Source organism: Pipistrellus hanaki, assembly GCF_964339955.1.
Source record: "Pipistrellus hanaki genome assembly, chromosome: 1".
NCBI lineage: Eukaryota > Metazoa > Chordata > Mammalia > Chiroptera > Vespertilionidae > Pipistrellus > Pipistrellus hanaki.
This window is the reverse complement of record NC_140503.1, coordinates 113218480-113245607: the sequence shown is the minus strand read 5'-3', so window position 1 is coordinate 113245607 and position 27128 is coordinate 113218480. Positions and strand designations below refer to the sequence as shown.

The 27128-nt window shown below is 37.5% G+C and overlaps 2 pseudogenes across 2 annotated transcripts in view; both read left to right on the top strand.

Annotated features, from left to right (window-relative positions):
- Window positions 1–17607, top strand: part of LOC311612394 (neurofilament light polypeptide-like) — a 114910-nt pseudogene extending 97303 nt beyond the window's left edge. Inside the window, exon 3 of the transcript in view lies at window positions 16564–17607. The product of the transcript in view is annotated as a neurofilament light polypeptide-like (transcript). The remainder of the gene's footprint in view (window positions 1–16563) is intronic.
- The window catches only part of LOC311620764 (nuclear prelamin A recognition factor-like), an 869153-nt pseudogene that overhangs the window by 678161 nt on the left and 163864 nt on the right, over window positions 1–27128 (top strand). The window lies entirely within an intron of this gene.

Genomic DNA, 27128 nt, shown 5'->3' with positions numbered 1-27128 from the left:
GAAATCATTATTCAAGTATATAGTGGTAGTAACATATATCAAAAATCTGAAGCTGAAATCACAGAAGTTTATGTCCTACAACTAAGAAAAATAAAGGAGTTAAAAATGATTTTTAAAAGTTAACCAAAGACACTGGGAATGAATAAGCTGTTACTTCTTCATTAGGAGAAAAAACTCTTTCCATAAAATGCCTATCTTTCTTTAGCTGCATAATGTGTATGCTAATTAATAATCAAAGTACAGCCTGAAGGAAGCTTTGTACAGTAAGTTGTTAAAGTAAAAGTAAAATTTGAAATGTGCTGTCAGATTTAATTGAGTTATGACAAAATCTCCAGGATGAAGATTTTTATAAAATAGCAGTTCATATTTAAAAGAAATCTTTTAACAAGAAAGTAAATCTCACTGGAGAGTAGTTTTAGAAAATATATTCTAGAATTTTATTTTTCTAAATGTGTGATCAACAGGATTTTTTTTCTCGGAAAAATAATTATTAATTAATGGTAGGTAATGGAATAATGCAGGCCAAAGAGTCATGGCAACAGTCATCACTCATCTGAAGAGTCTTTCCATCGGGATAGGTTGGAGTACCTCTGGCACAGAGCCTGTGGAAGATGTTACCTTTTTATTGAATATATCTCATTCAACTACATAATTCTTTTAAAAAAATATATTTTATTGATTTTTTTACTGAGAGGAAGGTAGAGGGACAGAGAGCTAGATACACCGATGAAAGAGAAACATCGACCAGCTGCCTCCTGCACACCCACTACTGGGGATGTGCCCACAGTCAATGTAGATGTCCTTGACAGGAATTGAACCTGGGACCTTTCAGTATCTGCTGAGTCTAACCAGTTTCGGCCATAATTCTTATTTAGTGCTCAGACTTATCCTAATGATGCACTGAGAAATTTAAGAGTACAAGATGTTGTTCATTCAAGAAAATTTTATTCTTCTTAACAAAAAGCACCTTACACATGTTATTTGCTAATTATGAAAAAATACCTTATGTGTTTGAATTGATGATTAGAATTGTTAGAAGAGGATAGAGTTTTTGGTGTTTTTCATAGTCAATTAGGTAAGACATGAATGAGGCCTGGAAAGATAGAAATTATATTAAATACTAGAAGACTGGGCATATGTGAAATAGTGGACAAAAACCTTCACTTTAAAGAAAAAAATGAATAGCATATGTGAGATTACTCTCTTGACTTGAATAACTCCTTTCAATTAGGAAAAGTGAGAGATCTTTTTTGAAGGGTATTTTGACACTCCTTAAAAACCAAACTCAGCAGCTTATACTAGGCGGAAAGGGGTTCTGAAAAAGTGTCTGTGCATAAAATGGCATAGTTTCATTTTCAATCTTCTTTGATTATAGTTTAAAGCTAAATATTGAACAGAGTTTCCAATATGGACTTTGATGAACTTCATCTCCTGGAATTCAGATTCCTCTGTAATCCTTTTCCCATCAAAAAGGATTTACTTGCATAATCAATAGAGTATTGACAAAATGACAATGAGTGCTGAGACCAAGTAATCCAAGGCATTATGGCCACTCCATGCCTTTGCCCTCCAAGGAGTCACTCATACTGGGGGGTATAAGGATCCTTAAGCAGCCCCATGGAGAGAAGCCTAAAATAGTGAGATAGTGAATGTTTAAGCTGCTAAACAAATGAAAAACCATTCTTCTTTAAGATTAGTGGTAAATAAATGCAAAAAGAAAACAAGAAAGTGCCAACTCTCTATGCCTAGTGCACAATATTTTAAATAATGTCTGGCAATCAATTATTTTTCCTGATTAAAATATTTACTCTAAGACTTTGTGAATTTAGACAAGTACATATGTGCATATGTGCATAAGAATGCATATCAAATTATGCATCTTCTCTCATTAACACATGTTGCCCTTGTTTTGTTCAGTGAAGGAAATAATAAGGAACTATTAAGAAAATGTATGTAATATCAAACAAGAGATGCCAGGGATCCATTATTAATATGGTCATCATATCCCCAGAACTACCCAAGTCATTCCATTTTGCTACCGTGTGTGCTTTGGCTAAGTTAAGGTTTGATGGTCTCAGGGAAATGCTAACCTGATATTTTACAAACTCCAAGACTGAACTAGCTTAATTGTCACCTTTGGGGAAATATGAATATTCTTCATTCTGGGACAGAATAATATGCTGCTGGAGCAGGTGGTGAAGTTCTGGAGGGGATGAAAAAATGTTTAATTCAGAAATGATTTTACTTATTAAAATTCTTATTAACTGATGTTTATTGTAATTTCATCAGAATAATTGTAGTACTGACAAGTTTTAAATAGGATGGAATCTGCTAATAGAGGTTTAAAAATTCTGAATAGAAAATTAAAACATTGCATGTTTTACAGGGTGTTTTTATGTTTTACTTTAGAGTCTTAATCACATAATCAACCTGATTCTTAGTTGCTTTCAATTATACATAAGTTTTGATTTTGTGTCTTTACATAGAAATATAATAAGTAAAGTAATATACCCCCAACTAGAGAGAACAGACATTCTTTCTGGTCTTCAGAGAAAAAAAAAAAATCCTTGAGAAAAGATTGAGTGCTATCAGCATGGCATCCCTTTTGCTACTCCATAGCTCTCACATTCCATATATAAATAGGCTTTTTTGTTTGTTTGTTTTTTGTTTTGTTTTGTTTTGAGTTGGCTAAATTATATTCTTTTAAGTTAGGCCATTGATATCTTTTTTTTATATAAAAAACAAAAGGTATCTAATACTTCAGAACCCACAATATTCCATCTTCCAAGTAGAAGATGAAAATTAATGGCAGGAATTTATTCCTAATCCATACTTTTTCTACCTTAAACCCTTTGGCCCAAGAGGTTTTGAATAATGTGCCTGATTTCATAAAAGTAAATAAATTAAATAACTAATGATTAAGTAGAAAATGGTACATATATGCCTATAACCACTTTGAAGCACGAGCAGATCTGGAGTTATGCAATTTAATTGAAGCTTGTATATAACCTTCAATATTTACTTAAAAATGTCAGAAGGAAGATTTGTATGCTAAATCCACCTACAAAGAAATTTTGAACAGGTTCCTGAATGTGGTACATATTGCTATGCATTTTTCCGTGAATATATTTTTCTTCATGATTAGATACATTTTAAATAATCTTATTATGAATTAAATTAGAAATGATGACAAATTTTAAGTAAACTTATTGTGGTGATCATTGTGCAATATATACAAATATCTGATTATTATATTGTATACCTAAAACTAATTTCATATTATATAACAATTACACTTAAGTTAAAAAAAAAACTGATGAAGGAGAAGATAGCTGGTTAAAAGGGAAGAAAATCTTAGAATAAATTAGGGCTATCATTTGATTTTTGTACATTGGAATAGTGGGGAAAAATTCAAGTGCTCATTTAATAAGAATAACATCTTGCTCATCAAAAAAGAACAGTTGTCTTCTATACTTAGCAGAATACAAATATGCACATGTGACATTCAAATACATTCTAAAACTTGGAGCTTAATTGTATAATATTCTTAGAAAAAATTTATAAGAAGCATGTGTTTTCTGTATTCCTTTTTATCTTTGTAACCTTAAGTGCTTATTGGTTTTTATTTGTTTTTTTTTTCTTCTTCTTTTATGAGCTGTATCAGAATCAATGGAAAATAAAATTGCTTTAGTTTTTTATAATGTAGCATATATGTGTTATATGTACCTTGATATTGTTAATGTGTTTCTGTATACAGGTTCTTGATGAAGCACATTTTAGAATAAAAGCTGGAGCAAACATATGGAAATGTTACCGTCGGGCCTAGGCTCTTCTCAGCACAGACAAGAATTGCGGGCCAACAAAGTAAAAGTAAAGCCAAGAGGGATTTATTGGAAATACACTCCAAGCGAGGAGCAGACCACTCAGTAGAAACAATGTCCCCTACCGCCGTGGACTGTCTGGTTTAAATGAGGGATTTTCTGGGTGGAGACTTTCATTTGCATCCAGGGATGATATAACTGCATTTCTTCTGAGCCTGCTCTTACACATAATGTACACAGAAAAGCCCTCAGGAGAAGAGATAGAGGAGGTGAGCGGTTTGGGAGAGGAGCAGTCAAAACATCAATGCTGATTTTATCACAATTAGTCCTGGGCCCCAGGAAGGTAGCATTGAGGTCATGGTTGAGTCCTTTGGGCTTGCACAGAGAACAGGCTTGTCCCCGCTTGGCTCCCTGGTGGTCTGCTGACTGCCCCCTTTTCTCTGGGTAGCCCTTCCCTTTAGATATCCCCATCTCCTATCCCCCTTTGCTTCAATAAATTCATTTTTTTGAATCACCGTCTGAGATGATTATGTTGCCTTTCATGTACCCCCACATTAACATTTCAGAAAATAAAATAAAATATCCTGGTTTAAAATAATCCAAGCAAATCAATAACATAATGGGGAAATTGCTAATAATATTTCTGCAAATAAATGGTCTTTACAAAGGAAACATTAATATGTCCAGATTAAAATTCCCTTGATCTAGAGTAGGTTGAAAGGGAAAGCAAATCATTTTAATGTAATTTGAAACTCTGATTTTTATTTCTCCTTTGTAAGTTCCTCTGATGCTAATGCATCAGGTATGGGTTCAGTTCTCACCCTGGTATGGAGAGAATATTGGCTTTCCATAACTTTGTGACAGCAGAGGAGAGAGGCCTCTGCAGGTTTATGTTTTGTCCACTGGTTACCGCCTTACAGTATCCTCTGTGGAGCAGCTGGTTTGAGCTGATCCCTGGACAGTAAAAGCTAAGGCAGGACTGTCCTTCCCTGGATGAGAGCCTCGTAATAGCCACTGAAGCTCTTGGTGGCTTTTTTAATACATGATCTGGGTTTTCCCTTGGCTCCCTGAGGGCCCAGTAACCCTCCATGAGGCCCATGCAACATCTTAGATATCCTTTCCCCATGCCTGCTAAGCCTCTTTATATTCCCTCTACAGCCCCTGACGTTCCCAACATGCTTTTAATTAGGCTAACCTCTCTAATCATTAAAGAGATGTAAGAAATCGTGTGCTAATGCACTACAAGCAAGTTTAGTGGAGTTTGAGATTATTAAATGATCCTTCTCTCTGCATATTGACTCTGTTCTACCTTTTTTCCTGCCTGAGATCACCCCATGCCAGTGCAAGTCCTCTCTCCTCCCCCCCCTGAGAAGTTTCCTCTCAGAGGCCCACAGGAGAAGCAGGCAGTAAGAGCTTTTCCTGGTATTTCCCTCTAGCTGTTAACATACCAAACGCCTCCCCAGATTCATCAGCATAAGAAGGATTCAATATTAATCTTACTGCTTTCCTTGCTGACTTCAGACTCTTTTTTCCCCCTTGCTATTATTCCTTCAAGCACTAAGTGGTCAACACAATTCTTAATTAAAGAGGAACCTTTGAATTTCTTCCCATACTGTGAAATATGTAATCTTGTATTTTTGTAATCTTGTCATCTAGACTTCACTCTTGATAGTTTAATACATACTAAAAGACACATTTATTTTTCTCTTGTGAACTAATGACCAGGTTTTTCAGACAATTGTATTGTTGCAAAAACTAAGAATCCAAATTTTCAATCCTACTTTATTCTTGCTATAAGAGATCTAATGCATCTCATTCTCTCCCTACTCCTGGATGGGCACACTCCATTGTCTAGGTCTCAAATATAGAAATGTTGACCAAATAGAACGTTATCAATGAATAACTACAAAAAGAAAAAAGAAAAAAAGGGAAAAAGAAAGGGGCAATGCCTTGTTGACTTAAGAAAATTCTAAACCTGTAGATAATTTTTATGAGTTTATTTGAGCCAAAATGACAACAATTGCCAAGAAGCAAAATCTCAACTGATTGATAATGCTCCAAAGAATGGTAGTTTTGCACCTCTTTTTATCAATTACAATCAAAGGGTGAGATAAGGGAATAACATCAAATCTATTAATGATTTATTAGGAAGGGAGAAGAAATAAAAGTGGAAAAATATCTGGGATTGGATAAAAACTAAAACAAACACATACTTATTTTATATTGGTGGGTATAGGATTATTAACAATTAACATTTAAATGGCATAGAGATGGTGACAAGTGGGAAATTATATCTTGAGGAGTCTGGTTAAAAAAAAAAAAAGCTAATTCTGACATTCTGAAGGTATAGTATTGGTAGAGGCGAAAAAAAAGTAGATAGGTTCAAAGAAGGACCTTCGTCAAGGAAGATATGTGCCTAGGACATGACTACCCACATGACTTGCTTTTACTTAAGAAGTTTTCATTTCAGTCCATCCTATGTTCTTATTTTAGGAGTTTGTAAGGCCAACATGTAGGCCACCCCTGAGTTTGTTGGATGTTGTATGTGGCCCCTTTTTCATCCACAGCCCTCAGATATTTCATAATTATTGACTTTTTTACACATATGTCTACACGGAATGTATTTGTCAAGAGGATTAGTCATGCTAAGATAGATGATACAGCCCTGTCCAGGTGGCTCAGTTGGCTGGACTGTAGTCCCATAATACACCAAAAAAAGATTGCAGGTTCAATCCCAGTCAGGGCACATATGAGAGGAAACTGATCAATGTTTCACTCTCTTGTTTTCTCTCTCTCACAGTTCAGAGAAAAGACTAGTTCATCCTTTATTTTATTTTATTTTTTAGATGTAAGGCACAAATCATTAAATATGAAGAAATTAAGGATCTAAAATCCACTCCATTACTAGGATTCTTCCAAGACCATTTGTTTTTGTTTGTTTGTTTGTTTGGTTTTGCCATTGAGGAGTCTTCATAACCTTCTTTTCTGAGCACCTTCAATCATTGTTCTTTGGACACCTTTAAAAGTGTTCACTCATTCTATGTTCATTTCTGTGTGCCCTAAAATTTTCCATATGCCCTATAAAATTATTAAACACAATTATAAATAATGCAATCAGCTTTATAGCTGTGACATAAAAACAATGCTTTTAAATTTGTAGTTGCATAGTGAGTTTATATTAGCATTCAAGTATTTGTTCTAATACTATTTTATTTTGTATCAGAAAAAATAACCTCTCAGGTCCTCAGTTGTTTTATAAGATAATAATAATTATATTGCTTTATGTTGTATATGGTTTTGGTTTGTTTTTTAAATATGTTTTTTTCTGATTTTTTACAGATTTTTAGAGAGAGAGGTAAATAGATAGAGACAGAAACATTGATGAGAGGAAAATATCATCAATCTGCTGCCTCCGCACACCCGCCCCAGCAAGGAGATGGAGCTCACAGCCCAGGCATGTGCCCAACTGGGAATTGAACTGGTTCCTGGGTTGATACCACTGAGCAATATCAGCTGGGCCTATTTGTGATGTTTTAAATAATTATATGGAATAATGCATCTAAAAGACTGTAGCTGTAGTTGACAATGTTTTGATAGTCTGTTGACTGCCACTGAATTTGATTACCTTATTTCTCATTGGTAGTAACTACCACTTGGAGAAAGTGCATTGTAGAAGATTCCAGTTAAATTTAATTTTGTTATACTGTTTTTATTTTTTCCTGTCTAGACATTTTGTGATATAGACTTAACATGTATTCTAGAATAATCTCTTATCTAATTTCACTGGCAAAAATTATGGCATTTACCTATGTATCTAATGACATTGCTGAGTATGAACTGAGGAGATAAGTCTATGGCTAGAGACCTTCCTACATTTTGAAAACAATACATTGTTTCTGGTAGCATATACATATATTAATAGAGAAAAGCTATTATCCAAAACCAAAAAAATAGAAAAGTGAGTAATATGAAAGAAAAACAGAAACAAGAAACAAATGAGTTTGTTGAGTTCTTTTAACCTTGTGATTGGAAAAATTGGAAAGAGAAGTGCTACTATTTTGCAATAATTTTACAGAAACCATTTCTTTTGGGGGAAAGTAATCTGTAAGGATTAAGGTACTAATTTTTAAACTGGTAAGGATATGAGAAGAGGCTTCCAGCTTTAGCTTCAAAATTTAAAGTGCTTAGAAGTCATAACATTTATTCTTATAAGAAAAAAAAAAGCTGGAAAATCTAAAAATCAATTGCTTTTCTTAGACTCATTCAAGAACTAAGATTGTAGGGCAAATTACCACACAAAATCTAGAGATTTTGGTCAATACAGAGAATCAAAGCTGAAATCTATTTATTAATTAATGCAAGAGAAGTATAAAAGATATTACACATCACAATCTAGATCTATTTCATTAATGCAGTTTGTGTAAACATTTAAGATGAAATAAATGTAACCCAACATAGACTAAAGAAAAAAACCTCACATGAACATATTAACTGAAGCAAAAAACAAACAAACAAAAAAACACACAAAAAAAAAAACCAAAACAAAACAAAACACTTTTGACAAAATCTAATCCTCATTCATGATAAACACTATCTGCAAAGTAGGAGTTCGGGTTACTCCCTCAAGTTGAAAAAGGGCTACAGCTACCAAAAAAGCTACAGCTACCATCATACTTTGAGTTGATTTTTTTTTTCCCTAAAAAAAAACAACGTTAAGAGAGAACCAAGATGATGGCATAGGTAAACAGCCAAACTTGTTGCCTCTCACAACCACATCAAAAGTACAAAAGACATAGAGCGTCGGCCTGCGGACTGAAAGGTCCCGGGTTCGATTCCGGTCAAGGGCATATACGTTGGTTGCGGATACATCCCCAGTAGGGGGTGTGCAAGAGGCAGCTGATCGATGATTCTCTCGCATCGAAGTTTCTACCTCTCTATCCCTCTCTCTTCCTCTCTGTGAAAAATCAATAATAATATATTTAAAAAAAAAAAAGTACAAAAGACAGAACAACTATCATCCAGAATCGCAGGAAAGCTGGCTGAGTGGACGTACTATAACCAGAAAAGTAAAGAAGAAAGCTCATTGACACTGGTAGAAGGTATGGAGACATGGAATGGGCTGGCACACAGGTGCGCTGATTTTTTTAATTAGGAGGGAGATACAAGCTCCTGCTTACTCTGAACTCCAGTTCCAGGCAAGACTCTGGGGACCCAGACACATACAGGGAGAAACTGGATTGTCTGACATCAAGGCAGGAATGCAAGGGCAGCTTTCTTTTATACAAAGGTGATCATAGCTGTCATTGTTCTTATGCTGGGGCCTCTTCAGTGCAGGGCTGAATGGCAGCCATTGCTGTTTGCTCTGCATTGGTGATTCCCAGAGACCCTGCTCCACCCAATTTACCAGCCCACCTAAGCTGTGCACAGTGGCTTTTGCATATGAATGGCCTGTCCTTTCTCAGCCTAGGCAACAGCTGGGTCAGGGAACCCCAAAGCTATCACAAGAAGGCTCAAGGCCGGTAGCAGTGTCCTGCATTGCTTCACAGCTGGGCTTCATCTGGGAACTTCCAAATCTGATATAAAGAGGAGAAACCTGCAGATCTCTTTGTGGCTCCTTCTGGGTGACCACAGGCAGTAGATGACTTAGCACCCCCTTGGAGATCCAAGAGCCTGTGTACCCAGTGGTCATTGTGAGACCATACCAGATTATAACTCTTCACATCTATAAGCGACACACTCAAGCAGACTCAGTGAACACCAAAACCTCACTGAAGCAAGTGCTGCCCCGTAAGGGTGTATCCTATACAGGAGCACATCCATTGTAGACACAGCTGGTACTCACAGCCCATTTGCCTGGAGGTCAATTCCTCCCAGTGATACCAACAGTAATCAAGGTTTAACTATACCAATCCACAAAGGGGTGCACCAAGAGTGTCACCTCATGTGATTGGGGAGCCACTGGGCCCTTTAGGACACCTGCTACACAAGGCCACTCTATCAACTCAAGGAGACTTGGCAGCTACCCAATACACAGAAACAAACACAGGGGAACAGCCAACATGTGGAGATAAAGAAACATGTGAGGAATGAAATAAATGGAAGAAATTAAAATACTGGATATAGAGTTCAAAACCAAGGTTACTTGAGAATCTTCTAGAAATCTCTGAGGAACTTAATTAGACCTTCAAGGCTCTTAATGAGAATGCCAAAAATAATGTAAAAGGACAAGTCAGAAATTAAGCATATCCTAACTGAAATAAAGAGCAATGTACAGGGACTCAACATTAGACTAGAGGATCCCAAGAATCAAGTCAAAGATTTGAAACATGAGGAAGCAAAATAACACTCAACTGGAAGAGAAAAAAGAAAAAAAGAATCCAAAAATATGAAGATAGTATAAGAAAACTCTGGGACAACTTCAAGCATACCAACATCTGAATTATGGGGGTGCCAGAAGAAAGAGAGCAAGATATTAAAAAACCTATTTGAAGAAATAATGACAGAAAACTTTCCCTACCTGGTGAAAGAAATAGACTTACAAGTCCAGGAAGCGCACAGAACCCCAAACAAAAGGAATCCAAAGAGGACCATACCAAGACACATCATAATTAAAATGCCAAGGGCAAATGACAAAGACAGAATCTTAAAAACAGCAAGAGAAAAACAGTTACTTACAAGGAATTTTCCATATGACTGTCAGCTGATTTCTCAACAGAAACTATGCAGACCAGACAAGAGTGGCAAGAAATATTCTAAGTGATGAATAGTAAGAATCTACAACCAAGATTACTCTACCCAGCAAAGTCATCATGTAGAATTGAAGGTTAGATAAAGAGCTTCAGAGACAAAAAGAAGCTAAAGGAGTTCATCACCACCAAACCAGTATTATATAGAAAGTTGAAGATATTCTTTAAGAAGAGGAAGAAGAAGAAAAAGGTAAAGATAAAAAGTTATGAACAATGAAGTGACAACAAATACATATCTATCAACAAGTGAATCTAAAAATCAAAGAATAACAAATCTGATGAACATAATAAACTGATGAATGTAATATAATCAGGGGCATGGAATGGGAGTGGACTGACAATTCTCTCATTATTTATGTTTCTATCTCTTTCTCTTTGAAATCAATAAAATAATATATATTTTAATGATGAAGATTATGCAAGGGTAAAAGTTAAGATTGAAAACAGAGTTTACCTCCAATCTCTTTCTTTCCCTTATTCATTGTGCATAATTGAGGCCATTAGCATTAACATCAAGGAAAAACAGCAACTAATTTTTACTTAATGGGGGTAATTAAAGTATGTGGATAAAGTAGACAATCTAATATGAATACTGTTTCCTAGAGAAAAACCTTTCTGGTTCTGGCACTTGAAAACTGTACTTCCCTACAGAAACCTCTCAACTAAAGCACTAGAAGTGTAGGAATCAACATATTTCATTCTACTATCTATTTGAACTCCCTGTCAATTTCAGGTCTATAGTAGTGATTAGTGACCATTACATGGCTTTATCTTTATTTTCTGACTTTCAAGGGCAAATAATAGGACTGCAGTTTGTGGTGTCCTTGTAGTCAAATGTGGCCTCTACAACTTGTTCTAATCAGTGATCACCATTTCTATGTTGGAGTGTTGACAGGAGAGCTTCTAGCACTCTCCTTCCTCTGTGATTACCAATAAAAACAAACACAGTGACTGCTGTGCCAATATAAGTCCCACAGTGAGGGCAATTTGAAATAAAGCATAGATCCAAACTCCAGATGGAAATTTAACATGAGAAACAAACAAAGAAAGCAAAAACAAACAAACAGAAAAAGCCCTTTGTGTCAAGCCACTAAAATGAATTTAGTCCTTTTAGTGTACCATGGAAAAATATAAGGAGAAACCATCCTTTTCATCAGGCATCACAGGATCCCAGCAATTATCCATTTCTTCTTTCTTAAATATAAATATCCTAATATTTAAAAACCCTGTGTCGTAATGACCAGTAATGACTGGAAACTGACCAACCAGAAGTCAGTGATGGCCCTGACCCCAAGTAAGTGGTAAGGGGCAATCAGGTAGGCATGCAGAGTGGTTAGGGGTAATCAGGTAGGAAGAGCAGTGGATAGGGGTGATAAGGTATGTATCAATATATACACAAACATACACGTATGATATGCAGTGCTTTTGGTAACTGTTTTAGTAATATAGTTATTACATTAGAAATGGGGGAACAGAATAAAGACACTCCAATCAACCAAGTCACGCCAGCCAGGGAAGAAGAAATCTATTTTTCCCCATTTTTTATTAAGGTATTATATGTGTGTATATCTTACCATTGCCCCCCTCCACCCCAGTCCCATACATGCCCCCACCTATGGTGTTTATCTCCACTATAATCTTTATTATTTCCTTCCTTCTGCTTACACTGGGCTTTTCTTGTTGATCTCTTTCTAACTCTTTGAGTTGTGGGGTTAGGTAATTTATTACCTTTTTTTTTTTTTTTTTAAGAAGGCTTGTAGAGCTATGAACTTTCTTCTCAAGACTGCTTTTGCTGTGTCCCATAGATTTTGGATTTTTGTGATTTCATTGTCATTTGTTGCCATGATGAATTTTATTTGTTCCTGAATCCCTCTGGTAACCCAGTCATTGTTTAATAGCATGCTGTTTAATCTCCATGTGTTAATTTTTTTTGGATTGTTTTTATTGTAGTTGATTTCCAGTTTTGTGCCACTGTGATCTGAGAAGATGCTTGATAGGATTTCTATCTTCTTGAATTTGAAGAGACTTTACCTATGTCCCAACATATGGTCTATCTCTAAAAATGACCTGTGTGGACTTGAGAAGAATGTATATTCTGTGGCTTTGAAGTCAAATGTTCTGAAAATGTCAATTACTTCCATGAGTCATTTAAAACTGATGTTTCTTTGCTGATATTTTGTTTAGAGGATTTGTCCAATGGTGATAATGGGAGGATAATAAAGTCTCCTACTATGAGTGTATTGGTATCAATCTCTCCCTTGATATCCTTCAGGAGTTTTTTTGTTTTGTTTTGTTTTGTTTTGTTTTGTTTTTGTTTGTTTGTTTGTTTTTTAATGTATTTGGGTGTTCCTGTTTTGGGTGCATATATGTTTACCAGAGTTATTTCTTCTTGATGGATTGCTCCCTTTAGTATTATGAAGTGGCCTTCCTTATCTCTTGTTATGTCCTTCCCTTTGAGATCTAATTTGTCAGATATAAGTATTGATACCCCAGCTTTTTTTTCATTTCCATTTGCCTAAAAAACCTTTTTCCATCCCTTCACTCTCAGTCTGTGTGTGTCTTTTTTTCTGAAGTGAGTTTCTTGTAGACAGCTGATATATGGGTCTTGTTTTCTTATCCAATCCATTACCCTATGTCTTTTGATTAGGGCATTTACTCCATTTTAATTTAAAGTTATTATTGATAGGTACCTTTTGTCGCCAATTTTATTCTTTACCCTTGTGTTCCTTTTTTGCTTCCTATTTCTATTTCTATTTCTATTTCTTTTTTTTTTTTTTTTTTTTTTTTTTTTTTTACAACAGACTCTTTAGCATTTCTTGCATTGCTGGATTGCTGGTTTGGTGGTAACAAATTCCCTTAGTCCTTTTTTGTCTGTGAAGCAACTGATTTCACCTTCAAGTTTGATTGTTAGCCTTGCTGGGTACAGTATTCTTGTATTCAGACCCTTCCTTTGCATGACTTTCTATATTTCATTCCATTCCTTTCCGATCTGATGAGTTTCTGTTAAGAAATCAGTTGCTAGTCTGATGAGGGCTCCTTTGTGTGTAACTTTCTGTCTCTTTCTGGCGACTTTTAAGATTCTTACTTTGTCATTGGTGTTTGCCACTTTAATTATAATGTGCCTTGGTGTTGGTCTTTTGGGGTTAATTTTGCTTGGGACTCTGTGAGTCTCTTGGATTTGTGAGGGTTTTTTCTTCCCTATATCAGGGAAGTTTTCTGTCATTATTTCTTCAAACAGGTTTTCTATTCCTTGATTAATTTTCTCTCCTTCTGGAACCCCTATTATGTTGTTTTCTTTTGTGTTGTCCCAAAGTTCCCTTAGGCTCTCCTACTGCTTTTTATTTTATTTTATTTTATTTTTGAAGCTGCTCTACTTGGCTATTTTTTCCCACATTGTCTTCTAGCTCACTGATGCAGTCCTCTGCTTCTTCTAGTCTACTATTTATGCTTTCTGTTGATTCCTTTACAGCAGTGATGTCATTTTCATTTCTTCTTGGTTATTCCTCATTTCATCTTGGTTCTTATTCATATTGCAGAATTTGTCTTCCATTTTTTTCAGCCACCTTATGACCATTTCTCTGAATTCTTTCTCTGACATGTTGTTAGCCTCTATTTCTTTTACTTCCTTTTCTGGTGATTTCTGCTTTTCTTTCATATATGGGCTGCTTCTTTATCTCCCTGTGGTCTCTCTTCTCTGGATGTCTGGTTATGTAGTTCTCTTTCCTTATTCTGGTAAGATCTGATCTGTCCAGGGTGGAGAGTAGAGCACCTCTGAATATGCAAGTTGGTACCAATTGGGGGCTGGTGTTCTGGGATTTACAGCTGTTCTTTGTTGCCACAGTTGTAGATTTTCAGGTTTCTGATAACGTCCCCTTTTCCCTTCAAGGTGGCATGGTCTTCATGTCTGAGCCCATAGCTCTGGGATGGGACCCAGCAACATTGGGGGCTACCTGATGTAGGGAACCCGATCCAGCAGTCCCCCATCCTTCTCCTTGGCAAGTATAGCTGTCCTTTAATTAGCCAACAAATACTCTCCCTGCGATCCTCAGCTGTTCTTTCTTTCTGCTCCAGGACAAGGCTCTGTATCCATCTGTCTATTCTGCCACCATTTTTCCTATCTCAGGAAATCTATTTTTAAACTAAAATTATATTTCAAGTTTAAGTGTTTTTACCCTCTTAAATTTTAACAACTTTAATCTTGCTCTTCATTAGTTGTTACATTGGGAAATTTTGCTATTTCTCTCTCTTTTTAAATAATACATGTACATTTGGAATAGAAAACATGTTTCCCATGTTTCTAAAGCATGAGCAGATATGTTCTTCATGAAACTGAACATAGCAAAAATACCACAACTCAGTATTTTTTTTTTCTTTCTTTAGTTTGAAAATGATAAAGATATCCTTTTTAAAAAATAGACAAAGGTAATTGAAAGGGAAGAAAATTCTAGATAAAAATTGTGTTCTCTTTAAATTATTAAATTACAATTGTATGAAACCTACTTGATTACTAAAATTTACCAAATATAGTGTGAATTGGCACATTCAAAACAAAGGCTATTTTATAGAAAGGGATATATGTTCCTGAGCAATGAGCCCCAAACTATCACAACTTTAATACCTTTATCTAAATTAAGTCATTTGTGTTTAAATGAATAATTGTTATTCAAAATAATTGTTATTTTACAATACATGCAAATTATCTTTGAAAATTTTATGCCTGATATAAATTCTACTTCTAGAAGTCAGGAAATGGGGATATAATTGTACCAATCATGACTATAATATAAATGCTATACAGTATTCATATGCATCTATACTAATAAAAGGGCAATATGCTAATTAGACCAGATAGCCATCTTCTAGATGTTCTTTCAGACAAAGCTACAGTGGTGGGGCTGAGGCAGAGGAGGTTAGGGGTGATCATGCAGGCAGCAGAGCAGTTAGGGGCAATCAGGCCAGCAGGGGAGAGAATTTGGACCAATCAGGCCAGCAGGGAAGAGTGGTTAGGGGCAATCAAGGCAACGGGGGTGATCCAGCTGGCAGGGGAGAGCAGTTAGGAGGAATCATATTTGCAGGGGAGAGTGGTTAGAGGTGATCAAGCTGACAGTCAACGTGGTGGTTAAGGGTGATTAGGCAGGCAGGCAGGTGAGTGGTTAGAGCCAACAGTCCCTGATTTCAAGAGGGATGTCCGACAGCCAGTTTAGGCCCTATCCTAGGGCATTCCCTGAGGGGTCCCCGATTGGAGAAGGTGCAGGCCAAGCTGAGGAAACCCCTCCTGTGCACAGATTTTGTGTACATGACCTCTAGTTTTAATATAGAAAGACATATTTACCTGCCATTTGTAGCAGTGGTATCTTTCCATATTCCTGTTTCTTTAATATTAATATTGGCAGGTACTAGAAGGCTCATTGAGATTTCCTGTGGTGTTCAACCCAGGGTGTCAACTATAACTTCTTCTTTGCAATATTGAGAAGGTTATCTACACTAATAAAAGAGAAAGATGCTTATTGACTGTACCTCTGCTATGCCCACCAGCCATTCACGAGTGATATGCAAATTAACCCAACAAAGATGGTGGTAAATTTGCATACACAGGCAGTGTGGGTAGTTTCAGACACCGCTCACAGGGTCTGGGCCTAGATCGAGGATCTGAGCAGGCAGGGGTGGCCAGTGCCTCTAGTATTACTTTTGTGCCTAGGCCGCCTGAGGACACTGGTGCAGCAGGTCCTGGTTGATCATTTTAATGAAAATGAGATGCCTGTGCCCCATCCCACTGCTTCCTGTCCTTGGTGAGGAGAGGATAGTGGGGTCGGGGGTGTAGCCTCAGGACCCCATTAGGAGGCACCATGGCTCAGAAGGGACTGGGAGCAACCTGAAGGCACACTATAGGAAGAGGTGTGGAACCATGATGATGCAGAGGGCTGACTGATGGAGACATGGAAAGGTGCAGACAAGGCGGCTCTTGCCTGCACTGAGCTCAAAAAATGCTTCCACAGCCTGATGGATGAAATCGCCTTTCTGAAGAAGGTGCACGAAGAGGAGATCACCAAGCTGCAGGTGCAGATCCAGTACATTCAGATCTCCGTGGAGATGGACATGTTCTCCAAGTCCAATCTCTCTGCAGCACTCAAGGACATCAGCGCCCAGTAGGAGAAGCTGGCTGCCAAGGACATGCAGAATGCAGAAGAATGGTACAAGAACTGCTTCACCGTGTTTACCAAGAGCACTGCCAAGAACACCTACACGGTCTGAGAGCTACCGCCTGCTCAAGACCAAGACTCTGAAGATCTAAGCAAGCCGGGGCATGAACAAAGTGTTGGGAAAGCAGCTGCAAGAGCTGGAGGATAAGCAGAACGCCGACATTAGTGCTATGCAGGACACAATCAGCAAATTAGAAAATGAGTTGAGAACTAGAAAGAGTTAAATGGCACAGTATTTAAAAGAACACCAGGACCTCCTCAATGTGAAGATGGCTTTGGACATTGACATTGCAGCTTACAGGAAATTCTTGGAAGTTGAGGAGACCCAGCTCAGTTTCACCAGCGTGGGAAGCATAGGCGGCAGCTACTTTCATAGTTCCCAGATCTTTGGTCTATCTGCCTATGGTGGTTTACAGACCAACTCCTACTTGATGTCTGCTCACTCTTTCCCTTCTTAATACACCAGCCACATTCAGGAGTAGCAGATCGAGGTGGAGGAGACCATTAAGGCTGCAAAAAGCCAAGGAGTCTAAGGATGAACCCCACTCTGGAGGAGAAGATGAAGAGGAGGAGGAGAAGAAAGAGGCTGAGGAAGAGGAAGAAGAGGAAGAGGAAGAAGATGCCAAGGAAGAATTTGAGGATGCAAAGAAGGAATAAGGAGGTGAAGGTGAAGGAGAAGATGCCCAAGAAACTAAGGACGAGAAGAAAGATGAAGGTGTAAACAACCAAGAAGAGAGATTGAGACCCCCTTTCCTCAATTATTTCAGAAATAATCCTCTGGAAACCAGGTCAAACCCATCACCAGCCAAGCATTTGAGTTCCCGATACTATCTGAATTAAGAAGTCAATATAGGGCCGAAACCGGTTTGGCTCAGTGGATAGAGCGTTGGCCTGCGGACTGAAAGGTCCCAGGTTCAATTCCGGTTAAAGGCATGTACCTTGGTTGCAAGCACATCCCCAGTAGGGGGTGTGCAAGAGGCAGCTGATCGATGATTCTTTCTCATCGATGTTTCTAACTCTCTATCCCTCTCTCTTCCTCTCTGTAAAAAAATCAATAAAATATATTAAAAATAAAAAAGAAGTCAATATATGTAACATTCTGTGGTGACTCAGGTTGGACATTAAATGTGCTATAACTTTTCTCCTTATGCAGAGTATCTGTTTACTTGCAGAGTGGCTTCCTGGCTTGCTGCCAGCCTGTGCATGGTCCACACTTATGAGTTCAGGATCTATGACAATGTGAATAATTCAGATGTTTATAATAAAGAAACATGAATACATGAATTCACTAATGTTAATATTAAACTTCTTGGAAAAAAAATAGTCCTTTGAATCTTTGGTGGTTAGAAATTAAAGACCTCAAATCATGTGCAATAAACAGTAAATAAAGTGACTGAATGACAAAAAATAATAATAATACATTAGGGGCCAAGAAATGTTAAAAAAACAAACAAACTGGGAAACCATTCCCAAATCAGGAAGGGAAGTCACAGGGTGTATATTATTGCTACGAATACAGTATTTTCTACTACTTACAACATATACAACATAAATGTATTAGATGACTTTCTATTGCATGTAGTACATATTCTCAGAGTAATACTGGTAGATATGTTATAGTTATGGCGGTATGTCATATCCTTTCTATATTAATAAAAGGGTAATATGCTAATTAGACTATGAGGTCTTCCAGATGTCCTATTGGACAAAGCCATGGTGGTGGGGCTAAGGCAGAGGCGGTTAGGGGTAATCAGACCAGAAGGAGAGGGCAGTTGTGGGTGATCAGGCTGGTGGGGAGACAGGTGGGGGCAAGCAAGTCAGCATGGAGAGTGATTAGGAGTGATCAAGCAGGCAGGCAGGTGAGCATTTAGGAGCCAGCAGACCTGTATTGTGAGGCGGTTGTCCGACTGCCTTTTAAGGCCAGATTCCACAGGCCTGATCGGGCCTAAATCAGCAGACATCCCTTGAGGGGTCCCAGATTGGAGAAGATGCAGGCTGGGCTAAGGGACACGCCCCCTCATGCATGAATTTCATGCACTGAGCCACTAGTCCTATATAATATAAAGGATAACATGCAAATTGACTAAACAATGACTGATCGGTCACTATGATGTGCACTGACCACCAGGGGACAGACGCTAAATGTAGGAGCTGCCCCCTGGTGGTCAGTGTGCTCCCACAGTGGCAGTGCTGCTGAACCAAAAGCAGGGCTCACTGCTGGTGAGCACAGCAGTGGCGGCAGGAGCCTCTCCCTCCTCCACTGCAGCCTTAAGGATGTCTGAATGACAGCTCCTGGACTGCGATCGGGCACCGGGCCTCTAGTGTCATATAAGAATCACCTTATATCATTTGAGAAGCTGATGACAACGAGCACTGGTTTGATGAATGACTTGAGTTCCACTAGTCCCAGCAGATATAAGCAACAAGTTCTATGGGAAATTATTGGAGAACAATACAGAGAGAGAGAGAAAGAGAAATTAATGTGCATTACACATAGACTGACAAAATGATTTGCTTATAGTTCCAAACTGGCATAGCTGAGAACAGCAGAGGAAAAAATGTCTCATCAGCATTTAAATAGCTGATCATATAACCAACCTGACAGGCAATTTGTAAGTGCAAAGTATAGAGCAGAGCTATAAGCTTTGGGGACCATTCTGCCCTCACTTACACTTTCCATATTTCAACTTTACATAAGCACAAAATAAATGAAGTAAAATCATGACCTGCTTCATTACTTTATACCAGCGATTCCCAAGTGTGGAACCATAGGTGGAATTATAAGTACACATTTTCAGATTCTACTCCAGACATACTGAATCAGAAACTATAGTTTAGGCTCAGCAAGTGACTCTGGTGCAAAATCAAATTTCAGGACACTGCTCTCTGCAATCATCTTTGCTGTCTTAAAATTTCCAAAGATGTAATAGCCATGTGCATGCATTTTTAACTTTAAGAGTTGTATAAATAATCTATTAAAAGAGAAAAAAAACAGCAAGATTAAATTAACTCAATTCTATTGTATGTATATACATTAACAGACACATATAGTATACAGTGCTTCTGGTAACTGTTTTAGCAATATAGTTATTACATTAGAAATATGACTATAGGGCCACAGATTGGAAAAAATGCTTAGAAAATGCATGCTGTGTTTAAAGTAGATTAAGTCTCTATGATCAAGATGATATTTCATTCAGTAAAATGCAATGCATGTGTTTATCCAATTTTCAATTGTGTTTCCTGGTAATGGAAATTTCACTACTTTGTAAGGAAACTCAGTGGGTTGTTAGCCAATGCTCCTGTGATGGGATAGGGGTTTGCGGGCAGGCAGCTATATTACAAAATGCAGGCAAAGCTTTAAAGGGATCTGAGAAGTGTGGAAGGAATGGGAACTAAATAAAGAAAAATTCCAGAAAAGAACCTTTCTTAGGTGAGCACAGAATTTCCAGCAATCATTTTCCTTAGGGTATTTGATGATTCTAGATGGAGAATTCTGGTTCTCTGGTAAAAATAAACAAACAAACAAACAAACAAACAAAAAACAGAGTTTTAGTGGTTCTTCTAGGTTGAAAAACTACAATATACAAGTACCTGAAAAGTATAATTGGTTTTTACAAGGATAATGTTCTGCTTTGAGCAATGGAGTGAATGGGAAATTAGGCCAGAAGCTTCTACAAGGCCAGGTAAACAAATGCTGATGGAGATGGGGAATAGAAATGGGAACAGAACAGAAAGGGAACTTTGCTCAAACAGAATGCTAGCTTTCCAGTTTTCTTAAGGAAAATAGACAACAATTCAGAAACGCGAGGAAGAGATTTCATATAATGAATTAGATGCTTATACAAGTGTTGAGAGAGCTAGAGGAGTAAAGGTTAGAGATATACCTGCTAGAGTTAAGAAAATTTGGTGTGCAGTTGCTAGGAGCTGCCTCTGATAATCCCTGCAGCACAGAATGTGTAATATCTAGGAAGGTGATGTAGAGGCTGCTGGCAAAGCCCATTTCTACCACGAGCCACAGCTCTTTGCCAGATTACCGCTGCTGGACCTACTGGTATAATGGTTTCTCCTTATTTACTACATTCCACATTGCACACACTTCTTCTTCTTCTTTTTTTTTAAAAATATATTTTATTGATTTCTTACAGAGAGGAAGGGAGAGGGATAGAGAATTAGAAACATCAATGAGAGTGACATTGATCAGCTGCCTCCTGCACACCCCCTACTGGGGATGTGCCCTCAACCAAGGTAATCAAACCTGGGACCTTTCAGTCCGCAAGCAACACTCTATCCATTGAGCCAAACCAATTTCGGCCACACACACTTCTTGTTGGTAACTCCCAAACTTGAAATTTATTGGCAAAGTGCTTTAAGGATTAAGATAAATAGCTGAAACTGGTTTGGCTCAATGGATAGAGCGTTGGCCTGTGGACTGAAAGGTCCTGGGTTCGATTCCGGTCAAGAGCATGTACCTTGGTTGCGGGCATATCCCTAGTAGGGGGTGTGCAAGCGGCAGCTGATCGATGATTCTCGCTCATCGATGTTTCTAACTCTCTATCCTCTCTCTTCCTCTCTGTACAAAATCAATAAAATATATATATATTCTCTCTAAAAAAAAAAAAAAAAAAAAGAATTAAGATAAATAAATAGCAACAGAAATGGCTGCTGCCACGGAGCAAGCAGGAGGCTTGGTTCTACTCCAGGCTACAAAGCTTCAATTGTAGAAGATAAATAAATTCCAGATACCAGGGCCTCTGCTTTGGTTGCCAGGGGGTGTGGCCAGCCTGCAAACCACAACAGGACTCTTGCCCAGGCCACCTCACACCCCAAGGGAACCCCCACCCTGACCTGGTACATCCTTCAGGGCAAACCAGCCAGGCCCCCCCCACCCCCTTGCACCAGGACTGTATCCTATCTAATAAAAAAGTAATAGGCAAATTGACCATCACAATAACACACAAGATGGCTGCCCCAATGTGGTCAAATATCCTGCCCCCATGTGGACACAAGATGGCCACCACAAGATGGCCAATAGGGGAGGGCAGTTGGGAGGGACAACACCTGCAGAGAAGGCAGTTGTGGGCCATCAGGCCAGCTGGGGGTAGGGGGGGGCGGAACTGGAAGAGACCAGGCCTGCAAGGGAGAGCAGTTGGAGGTAATCAACCCTTCAGGGGAAGTTAGTTATGGGTGACCAGGTCAGCAGAGGAGAGAAGTTGGGAGCAAATGTGCCTGCAGGGAAGGGCAGTTGGAGGGGACCCAGGCCTGCAAGGGAGGACAGTTAGGGGTGACCAGGCCTTCAGGGATGGGCAGTTGGGGGCAAATAGGCTGGCAGGGGAGCAGTTTGGCATCAATAAGGCTGGGAGGGGAGTGGTTAGAAGGTGATTTGGCTGGCAGGCAGAAGTGGTTAGGGGCAATCAGGATGGCAGGCAGGCGAGCAGTTGGGAGCCAACAGTCCAGGATTGTGAGAGGGATGTCCAACTGCCCATTTAGGCCTGATCCTAACAGTGGTCCAAGATTGGAGAGGGTGCAGGCTGGGCTGAGGGACACCCCTCTACCCCCCATGCATGGACTTTGTGCACAGGGCCTCTGGTAAATATATATTTACCACTAATATTCTTTATATGAAATATTAGCCATAGAGGACAGAAAGGTTAATGAACACAAATATGTACATAACAAACAAGGACACTATGACTGTTTGCTATAGATCTCATTTCTGTAATTGTTCTTTAGGTATTTATATTTATACTTTCTACTATTTATAACTTATACTATCTATTCCCCATTCTCTTACTTCCCCATCAGAAACACCTCGATGTGCTACTTTCCCTGGTAGGGCAATCCAAGTTCATTCTTGAATAGTGTTAGTGATCTCATAATAACCCTGCTTGTGTTTTAGTTTGCCAGTATTTTTTACTTCTTAAGAGGGAGAAAATAGCTCCTGAGAATGGATACATGGAGAATGATTTTTTTGAGAACTTTATTGTTTTGGCTCTTGGTAGCATCTGCCCTCCGAGAAGCTAAGAGGCTTATGAACTACCAAGAGGCCAATGATTTACCCATCATGGAATTCTACTGCTTTGATTTTAGCAAGATCTAGCTGACATTGTATGAAGACTAACCAATTGTCTAGTAGGGCCCAGGAAGCACCATCTTCCCCTTCAAATTATCCAATTAAAGTTACTGAAGTATTTTAAAAAAAATACAATTATTTACAGCCTTGTGGGTTCAAATCCTGGACACATACTGGCTCTGTGACTTTGGACAAGCTGAGCATAAGTCTTAGTCTCTTCACAAAATCTCAAAATTGCAAGAGCAGTACAAGTCATATATTCCTTTCACAATTGTTTTGAGAAACAGATGACAAAATGATATCTGAAATTACTTGGCAAAACTACAAAACATTCTTTGGGTATGGGCTCCTTAGAAGAAGCGATACTGTGCAGCATATGTGAGATGCAACAATTAGGAAAAATTATACAAACAGTATGCTTAGAATCCAATGTCATGTACTCTAGCTTCATTAATTTGTGCTTTTCTGTGATGTGAAAAGTGTCTGCCAATGAAGAATAGTGAAAAAAAATTCCACTGATTTTGAAATAGGCAGTTCTGAAAATGACATCTTCACTATAAAATTGTAAAACAGATATTCTCTAATAACCTATCAAGCCTAAACAAAATTCCTCAAACAGGCCAGTCTGGGCCACAATGTGCTCTCATTATCCAAGAAGGCTGCCAAACATTTTGTTCCCAGTTCAAAGTGTCACACAGTATACTTTTGTAGCTTTGGCTCAAAAAATAGTCCCAAAAAGAGCATCCTAATCCTAACTTTTCTCTTTTTTTCTGCCATATCTTGCTTTAAAAAGTGTGTTCTCATTAAATATGGAGCAGAAACAGAAGATTATATATAATCTATGTGTAGAATATTCTATGTAATAAAAGCATAGTATGCAAATTGTCCCCTCGACCAGGAATTGTCTGGGGGTTCCACCATGGGGTGGGGCTGGCCGATGGAAGGGAGAGAGGTCCCAGCAGTGGGAGTTGGCTAGGGGAAGGGAGGGAGGCCATGAATTTTGTGCACTGGGCCTCAAGTTAAGAATAGTGAGTGAATACATGCAAATTGTTTAGCATAATTCTTGCCAAATAGTAAATGCTGAGAAAGGTGACTAATATTAGCAATTAAAAAAAAATTAAGTGTAGTATTTTCAGATCTAAAAAAAATACGTTAAAATATAAAGTGATGCAGATACATTAGAACTTCCTCTGTCCTACTCATTCTTACTCATTCTCCAAGGAAACTGCTATCCTGAAGTCAATATGATTTATTCATATGCAGATATTTGTTGAGGTAGTTAATTTTTAAATATGCACATAATCTATTAAATTTATACAAAAACAAATATTAGTTCATAAAATGAATAATCTTTAGGCATAGATTCAGAATTTGATCATACTACTCAATAGTAATAATAATATTAGAAGTTTGTTATCTTTTAGCTATGTTTCAGTTATTTCTAGGTGCTTTAACACATTTACTTCTCACACCAACTTTATGATGTAAGGTCTATTATTGTGCCATTTTACTAATATTGTAAAAGAAATTTAGAGACGTTTAATGTCTTAGCAAAAACAGAGACTTAGCTGGAAACCTGGAGTTCTGCTCCCAGAACCTATTCTAATCACCGCTCCAGACTGCATCTCCATAAAACAAATGAAGAGACAGTTTCCTCAGTTGGTCTTTACTATCCACACTTCAATGCTATATTTCAGAATTTAGTGGAAAATTGAATAAAAACAGTGATTTTTGAGGTGCCACTATTCATTGACCATAATTCATTACTACTACAGCACCCTACAAATCTTAAGAACTATCCTCACACCTCCAATAGTAAAAGTCAAACACACATCCTTTCCAGGAAACAAAACCCCCAGGAACTGTGCCAATGTTACCAAAATTAATAATATGTTTTATTATCTCTATATCTCTTCCCTTGGCTCTTACCTAGTCCATCCAAAAAATAATGTTTTAATTGGGCTCAGGATTAAACTAGTTCCAATTTTAGTGGAAGGACTCAGGCTCTTTCTTCCTCCATGAACTCTCTCCCAGGTCTTCTGCTTCCATACAGAAGCAGTTGGATGGCCACATGGTCATAGACTCACACTTCTTTTTATAGTCAAGGTTCTTGAAAGAATAGACACTTCTCTTTATTTCTTTATTCACTTGGTCTTCACTACATAACTGCTTTACAACTGCCATTGAGATAATTATCTAAATTATTTTATAAGAGCTACTTAGTTTATAACTAAATACATCCTACCCATTTTATTAATTATATCTTATTTCTAAAACACCAATATAGAGTTATGTTTTAGTTACTTTATAAATATTAACTCCTGCAATCTTCATAACAATGTTGTGAGATATATAATATTACCATCCTCCTTTATAAATGAGGAAATGCAGGGAAATTAAGTAACTTATTTAAGTTCAGACAGCTAGCAAATGGCAGAACTAGGATTTGAATGCAATCATTTAATTCCATAGTATCAACATCTATTTCAATTGCCTCTTAAAATTTAGCATTTTGTAACCTATTTTATATTTGTTCCATATATTTTATTTCATTAGTTTTTAAATATATTTTTATTGATTTCAGAGAGGAAGGGAGAAGGAGAGTGAAATAGAAACATCAATGATGAGAATCATTGATTGGCTACTTCCTGCATGCCCCCTAGTGGGGATCGAGCCTACAACCCGAACGTGTGCCCTTGACCTAATCAAACCTGGGACCTTCCAGTCCGCAGTCAAATACTCTATCCACTGAGCCAAACTAGCTAGGGCTGTTCCATATATTTTAAACACAATCAGTAAAAAAAACCCAGATAAACAGATATCCTCTTTCTTCCTTTCCCCGACTGCTAGAGAAAAGTACACACTCTTCTGAAAAGGGCATCTGACATTTTACCCATGGTTTTATATTACCAACTATGTAAGTATCCATAAATGTACTGTATGTAAATACTATCTTATATTTTGCAATTTATTTTTTATTAATGTTCTTATGATTATATACATTATGACCCCATGTATTTCTAATGTTCACTGCTATATCATTTCTGCAGCACCATAACCTATTATTTTATTTTACTGCCTAATTTAATTGGTTGTGCCAATGTTGTTGTTTCTAATCCTCACCTAAAGATATGTTTTTATTGATTTTGAGAGAGAAGATAGAGAGAGAGAGAGAAAGAGAGAGACAGAAAGAAAGAGAGAGAAGGAGAGAGAGGGTGGAAAAAGAGAAAGAAACATAGACGTGAGATAGCCCGTTTCCTGGATGTCTTAAAGACACATTTGTCATATTTTCTTTTATCCTTAAAACACAATTCACAATGAAAATTGAGACCATGTTGTATTAATAAATGAATAATATTTTACTGCTGATATATTTGAGTTCTTAGGAAATTTGCAGTTCAGCATGTGGCATTTATTATATAAAATGAATCCATGAAACATTGCTGCCAAAGCATTGTCAAGTGAACACAAAGAAAGCAATTATGCTCCTGATAAGCAACATAAGTGACTTCAGTGCCTATTGAAACACTTCGAAAACACAATGGCATTTGCGTTTGGGAGAAAATCAACAGATACATCAAATGGTAAGAGATGAACTGATGTCTTGAAATAAAATTAGTGCACCCAGGAAAGTTAAAAGATAGAAATGCCATTAGACTACGTAGGCAGCTGCCAATGAAATCATTGTGGAAGAAATTACTAGTTAGACATCCATCAATTCACCAACAAATGTACACTTGTAAGCAGTATTCACAAATTCAAAGTACATTGTACAAAATCTTTAGTAACATCATTGTCTTTTAGTGTTATAAATAGAATATTCTACTTGGCTTAAATTATACAGATTCAGTACTAAACATTCCTGAATTCTATAGCTAATTCTGCCATGCAATTTAAACTGAAAACAGAGGTATGGGAACTCCCCTTTTTTCTATCACGTTAAACTTGTATAATTTACTGTCAAAATTTTTGAGAAGGACAATATAATAATGATCCTTGCCACAAAGCTTGAGGAAGAATAAAGCTGGGAAAACTTGTATCTAGATAATTTAGTGCCTTGGCAAAGACAATACTCTCTTATTCATTCAGTCAAAGAATCTGAGAAATCATCAGAGATATCAAACTGTATTCACCTCTACTTTGTTTTTTATATAGCTCACATTATTAATAAGAAAAACATGGTCTCATTACATTCTGTCAAGAACACTTAAAAAAAATAAAGAATCCTGATATCCTATCAAACTATAATTAAATATTAGAGAAAGGATTGCTTATATGACATTGTGGG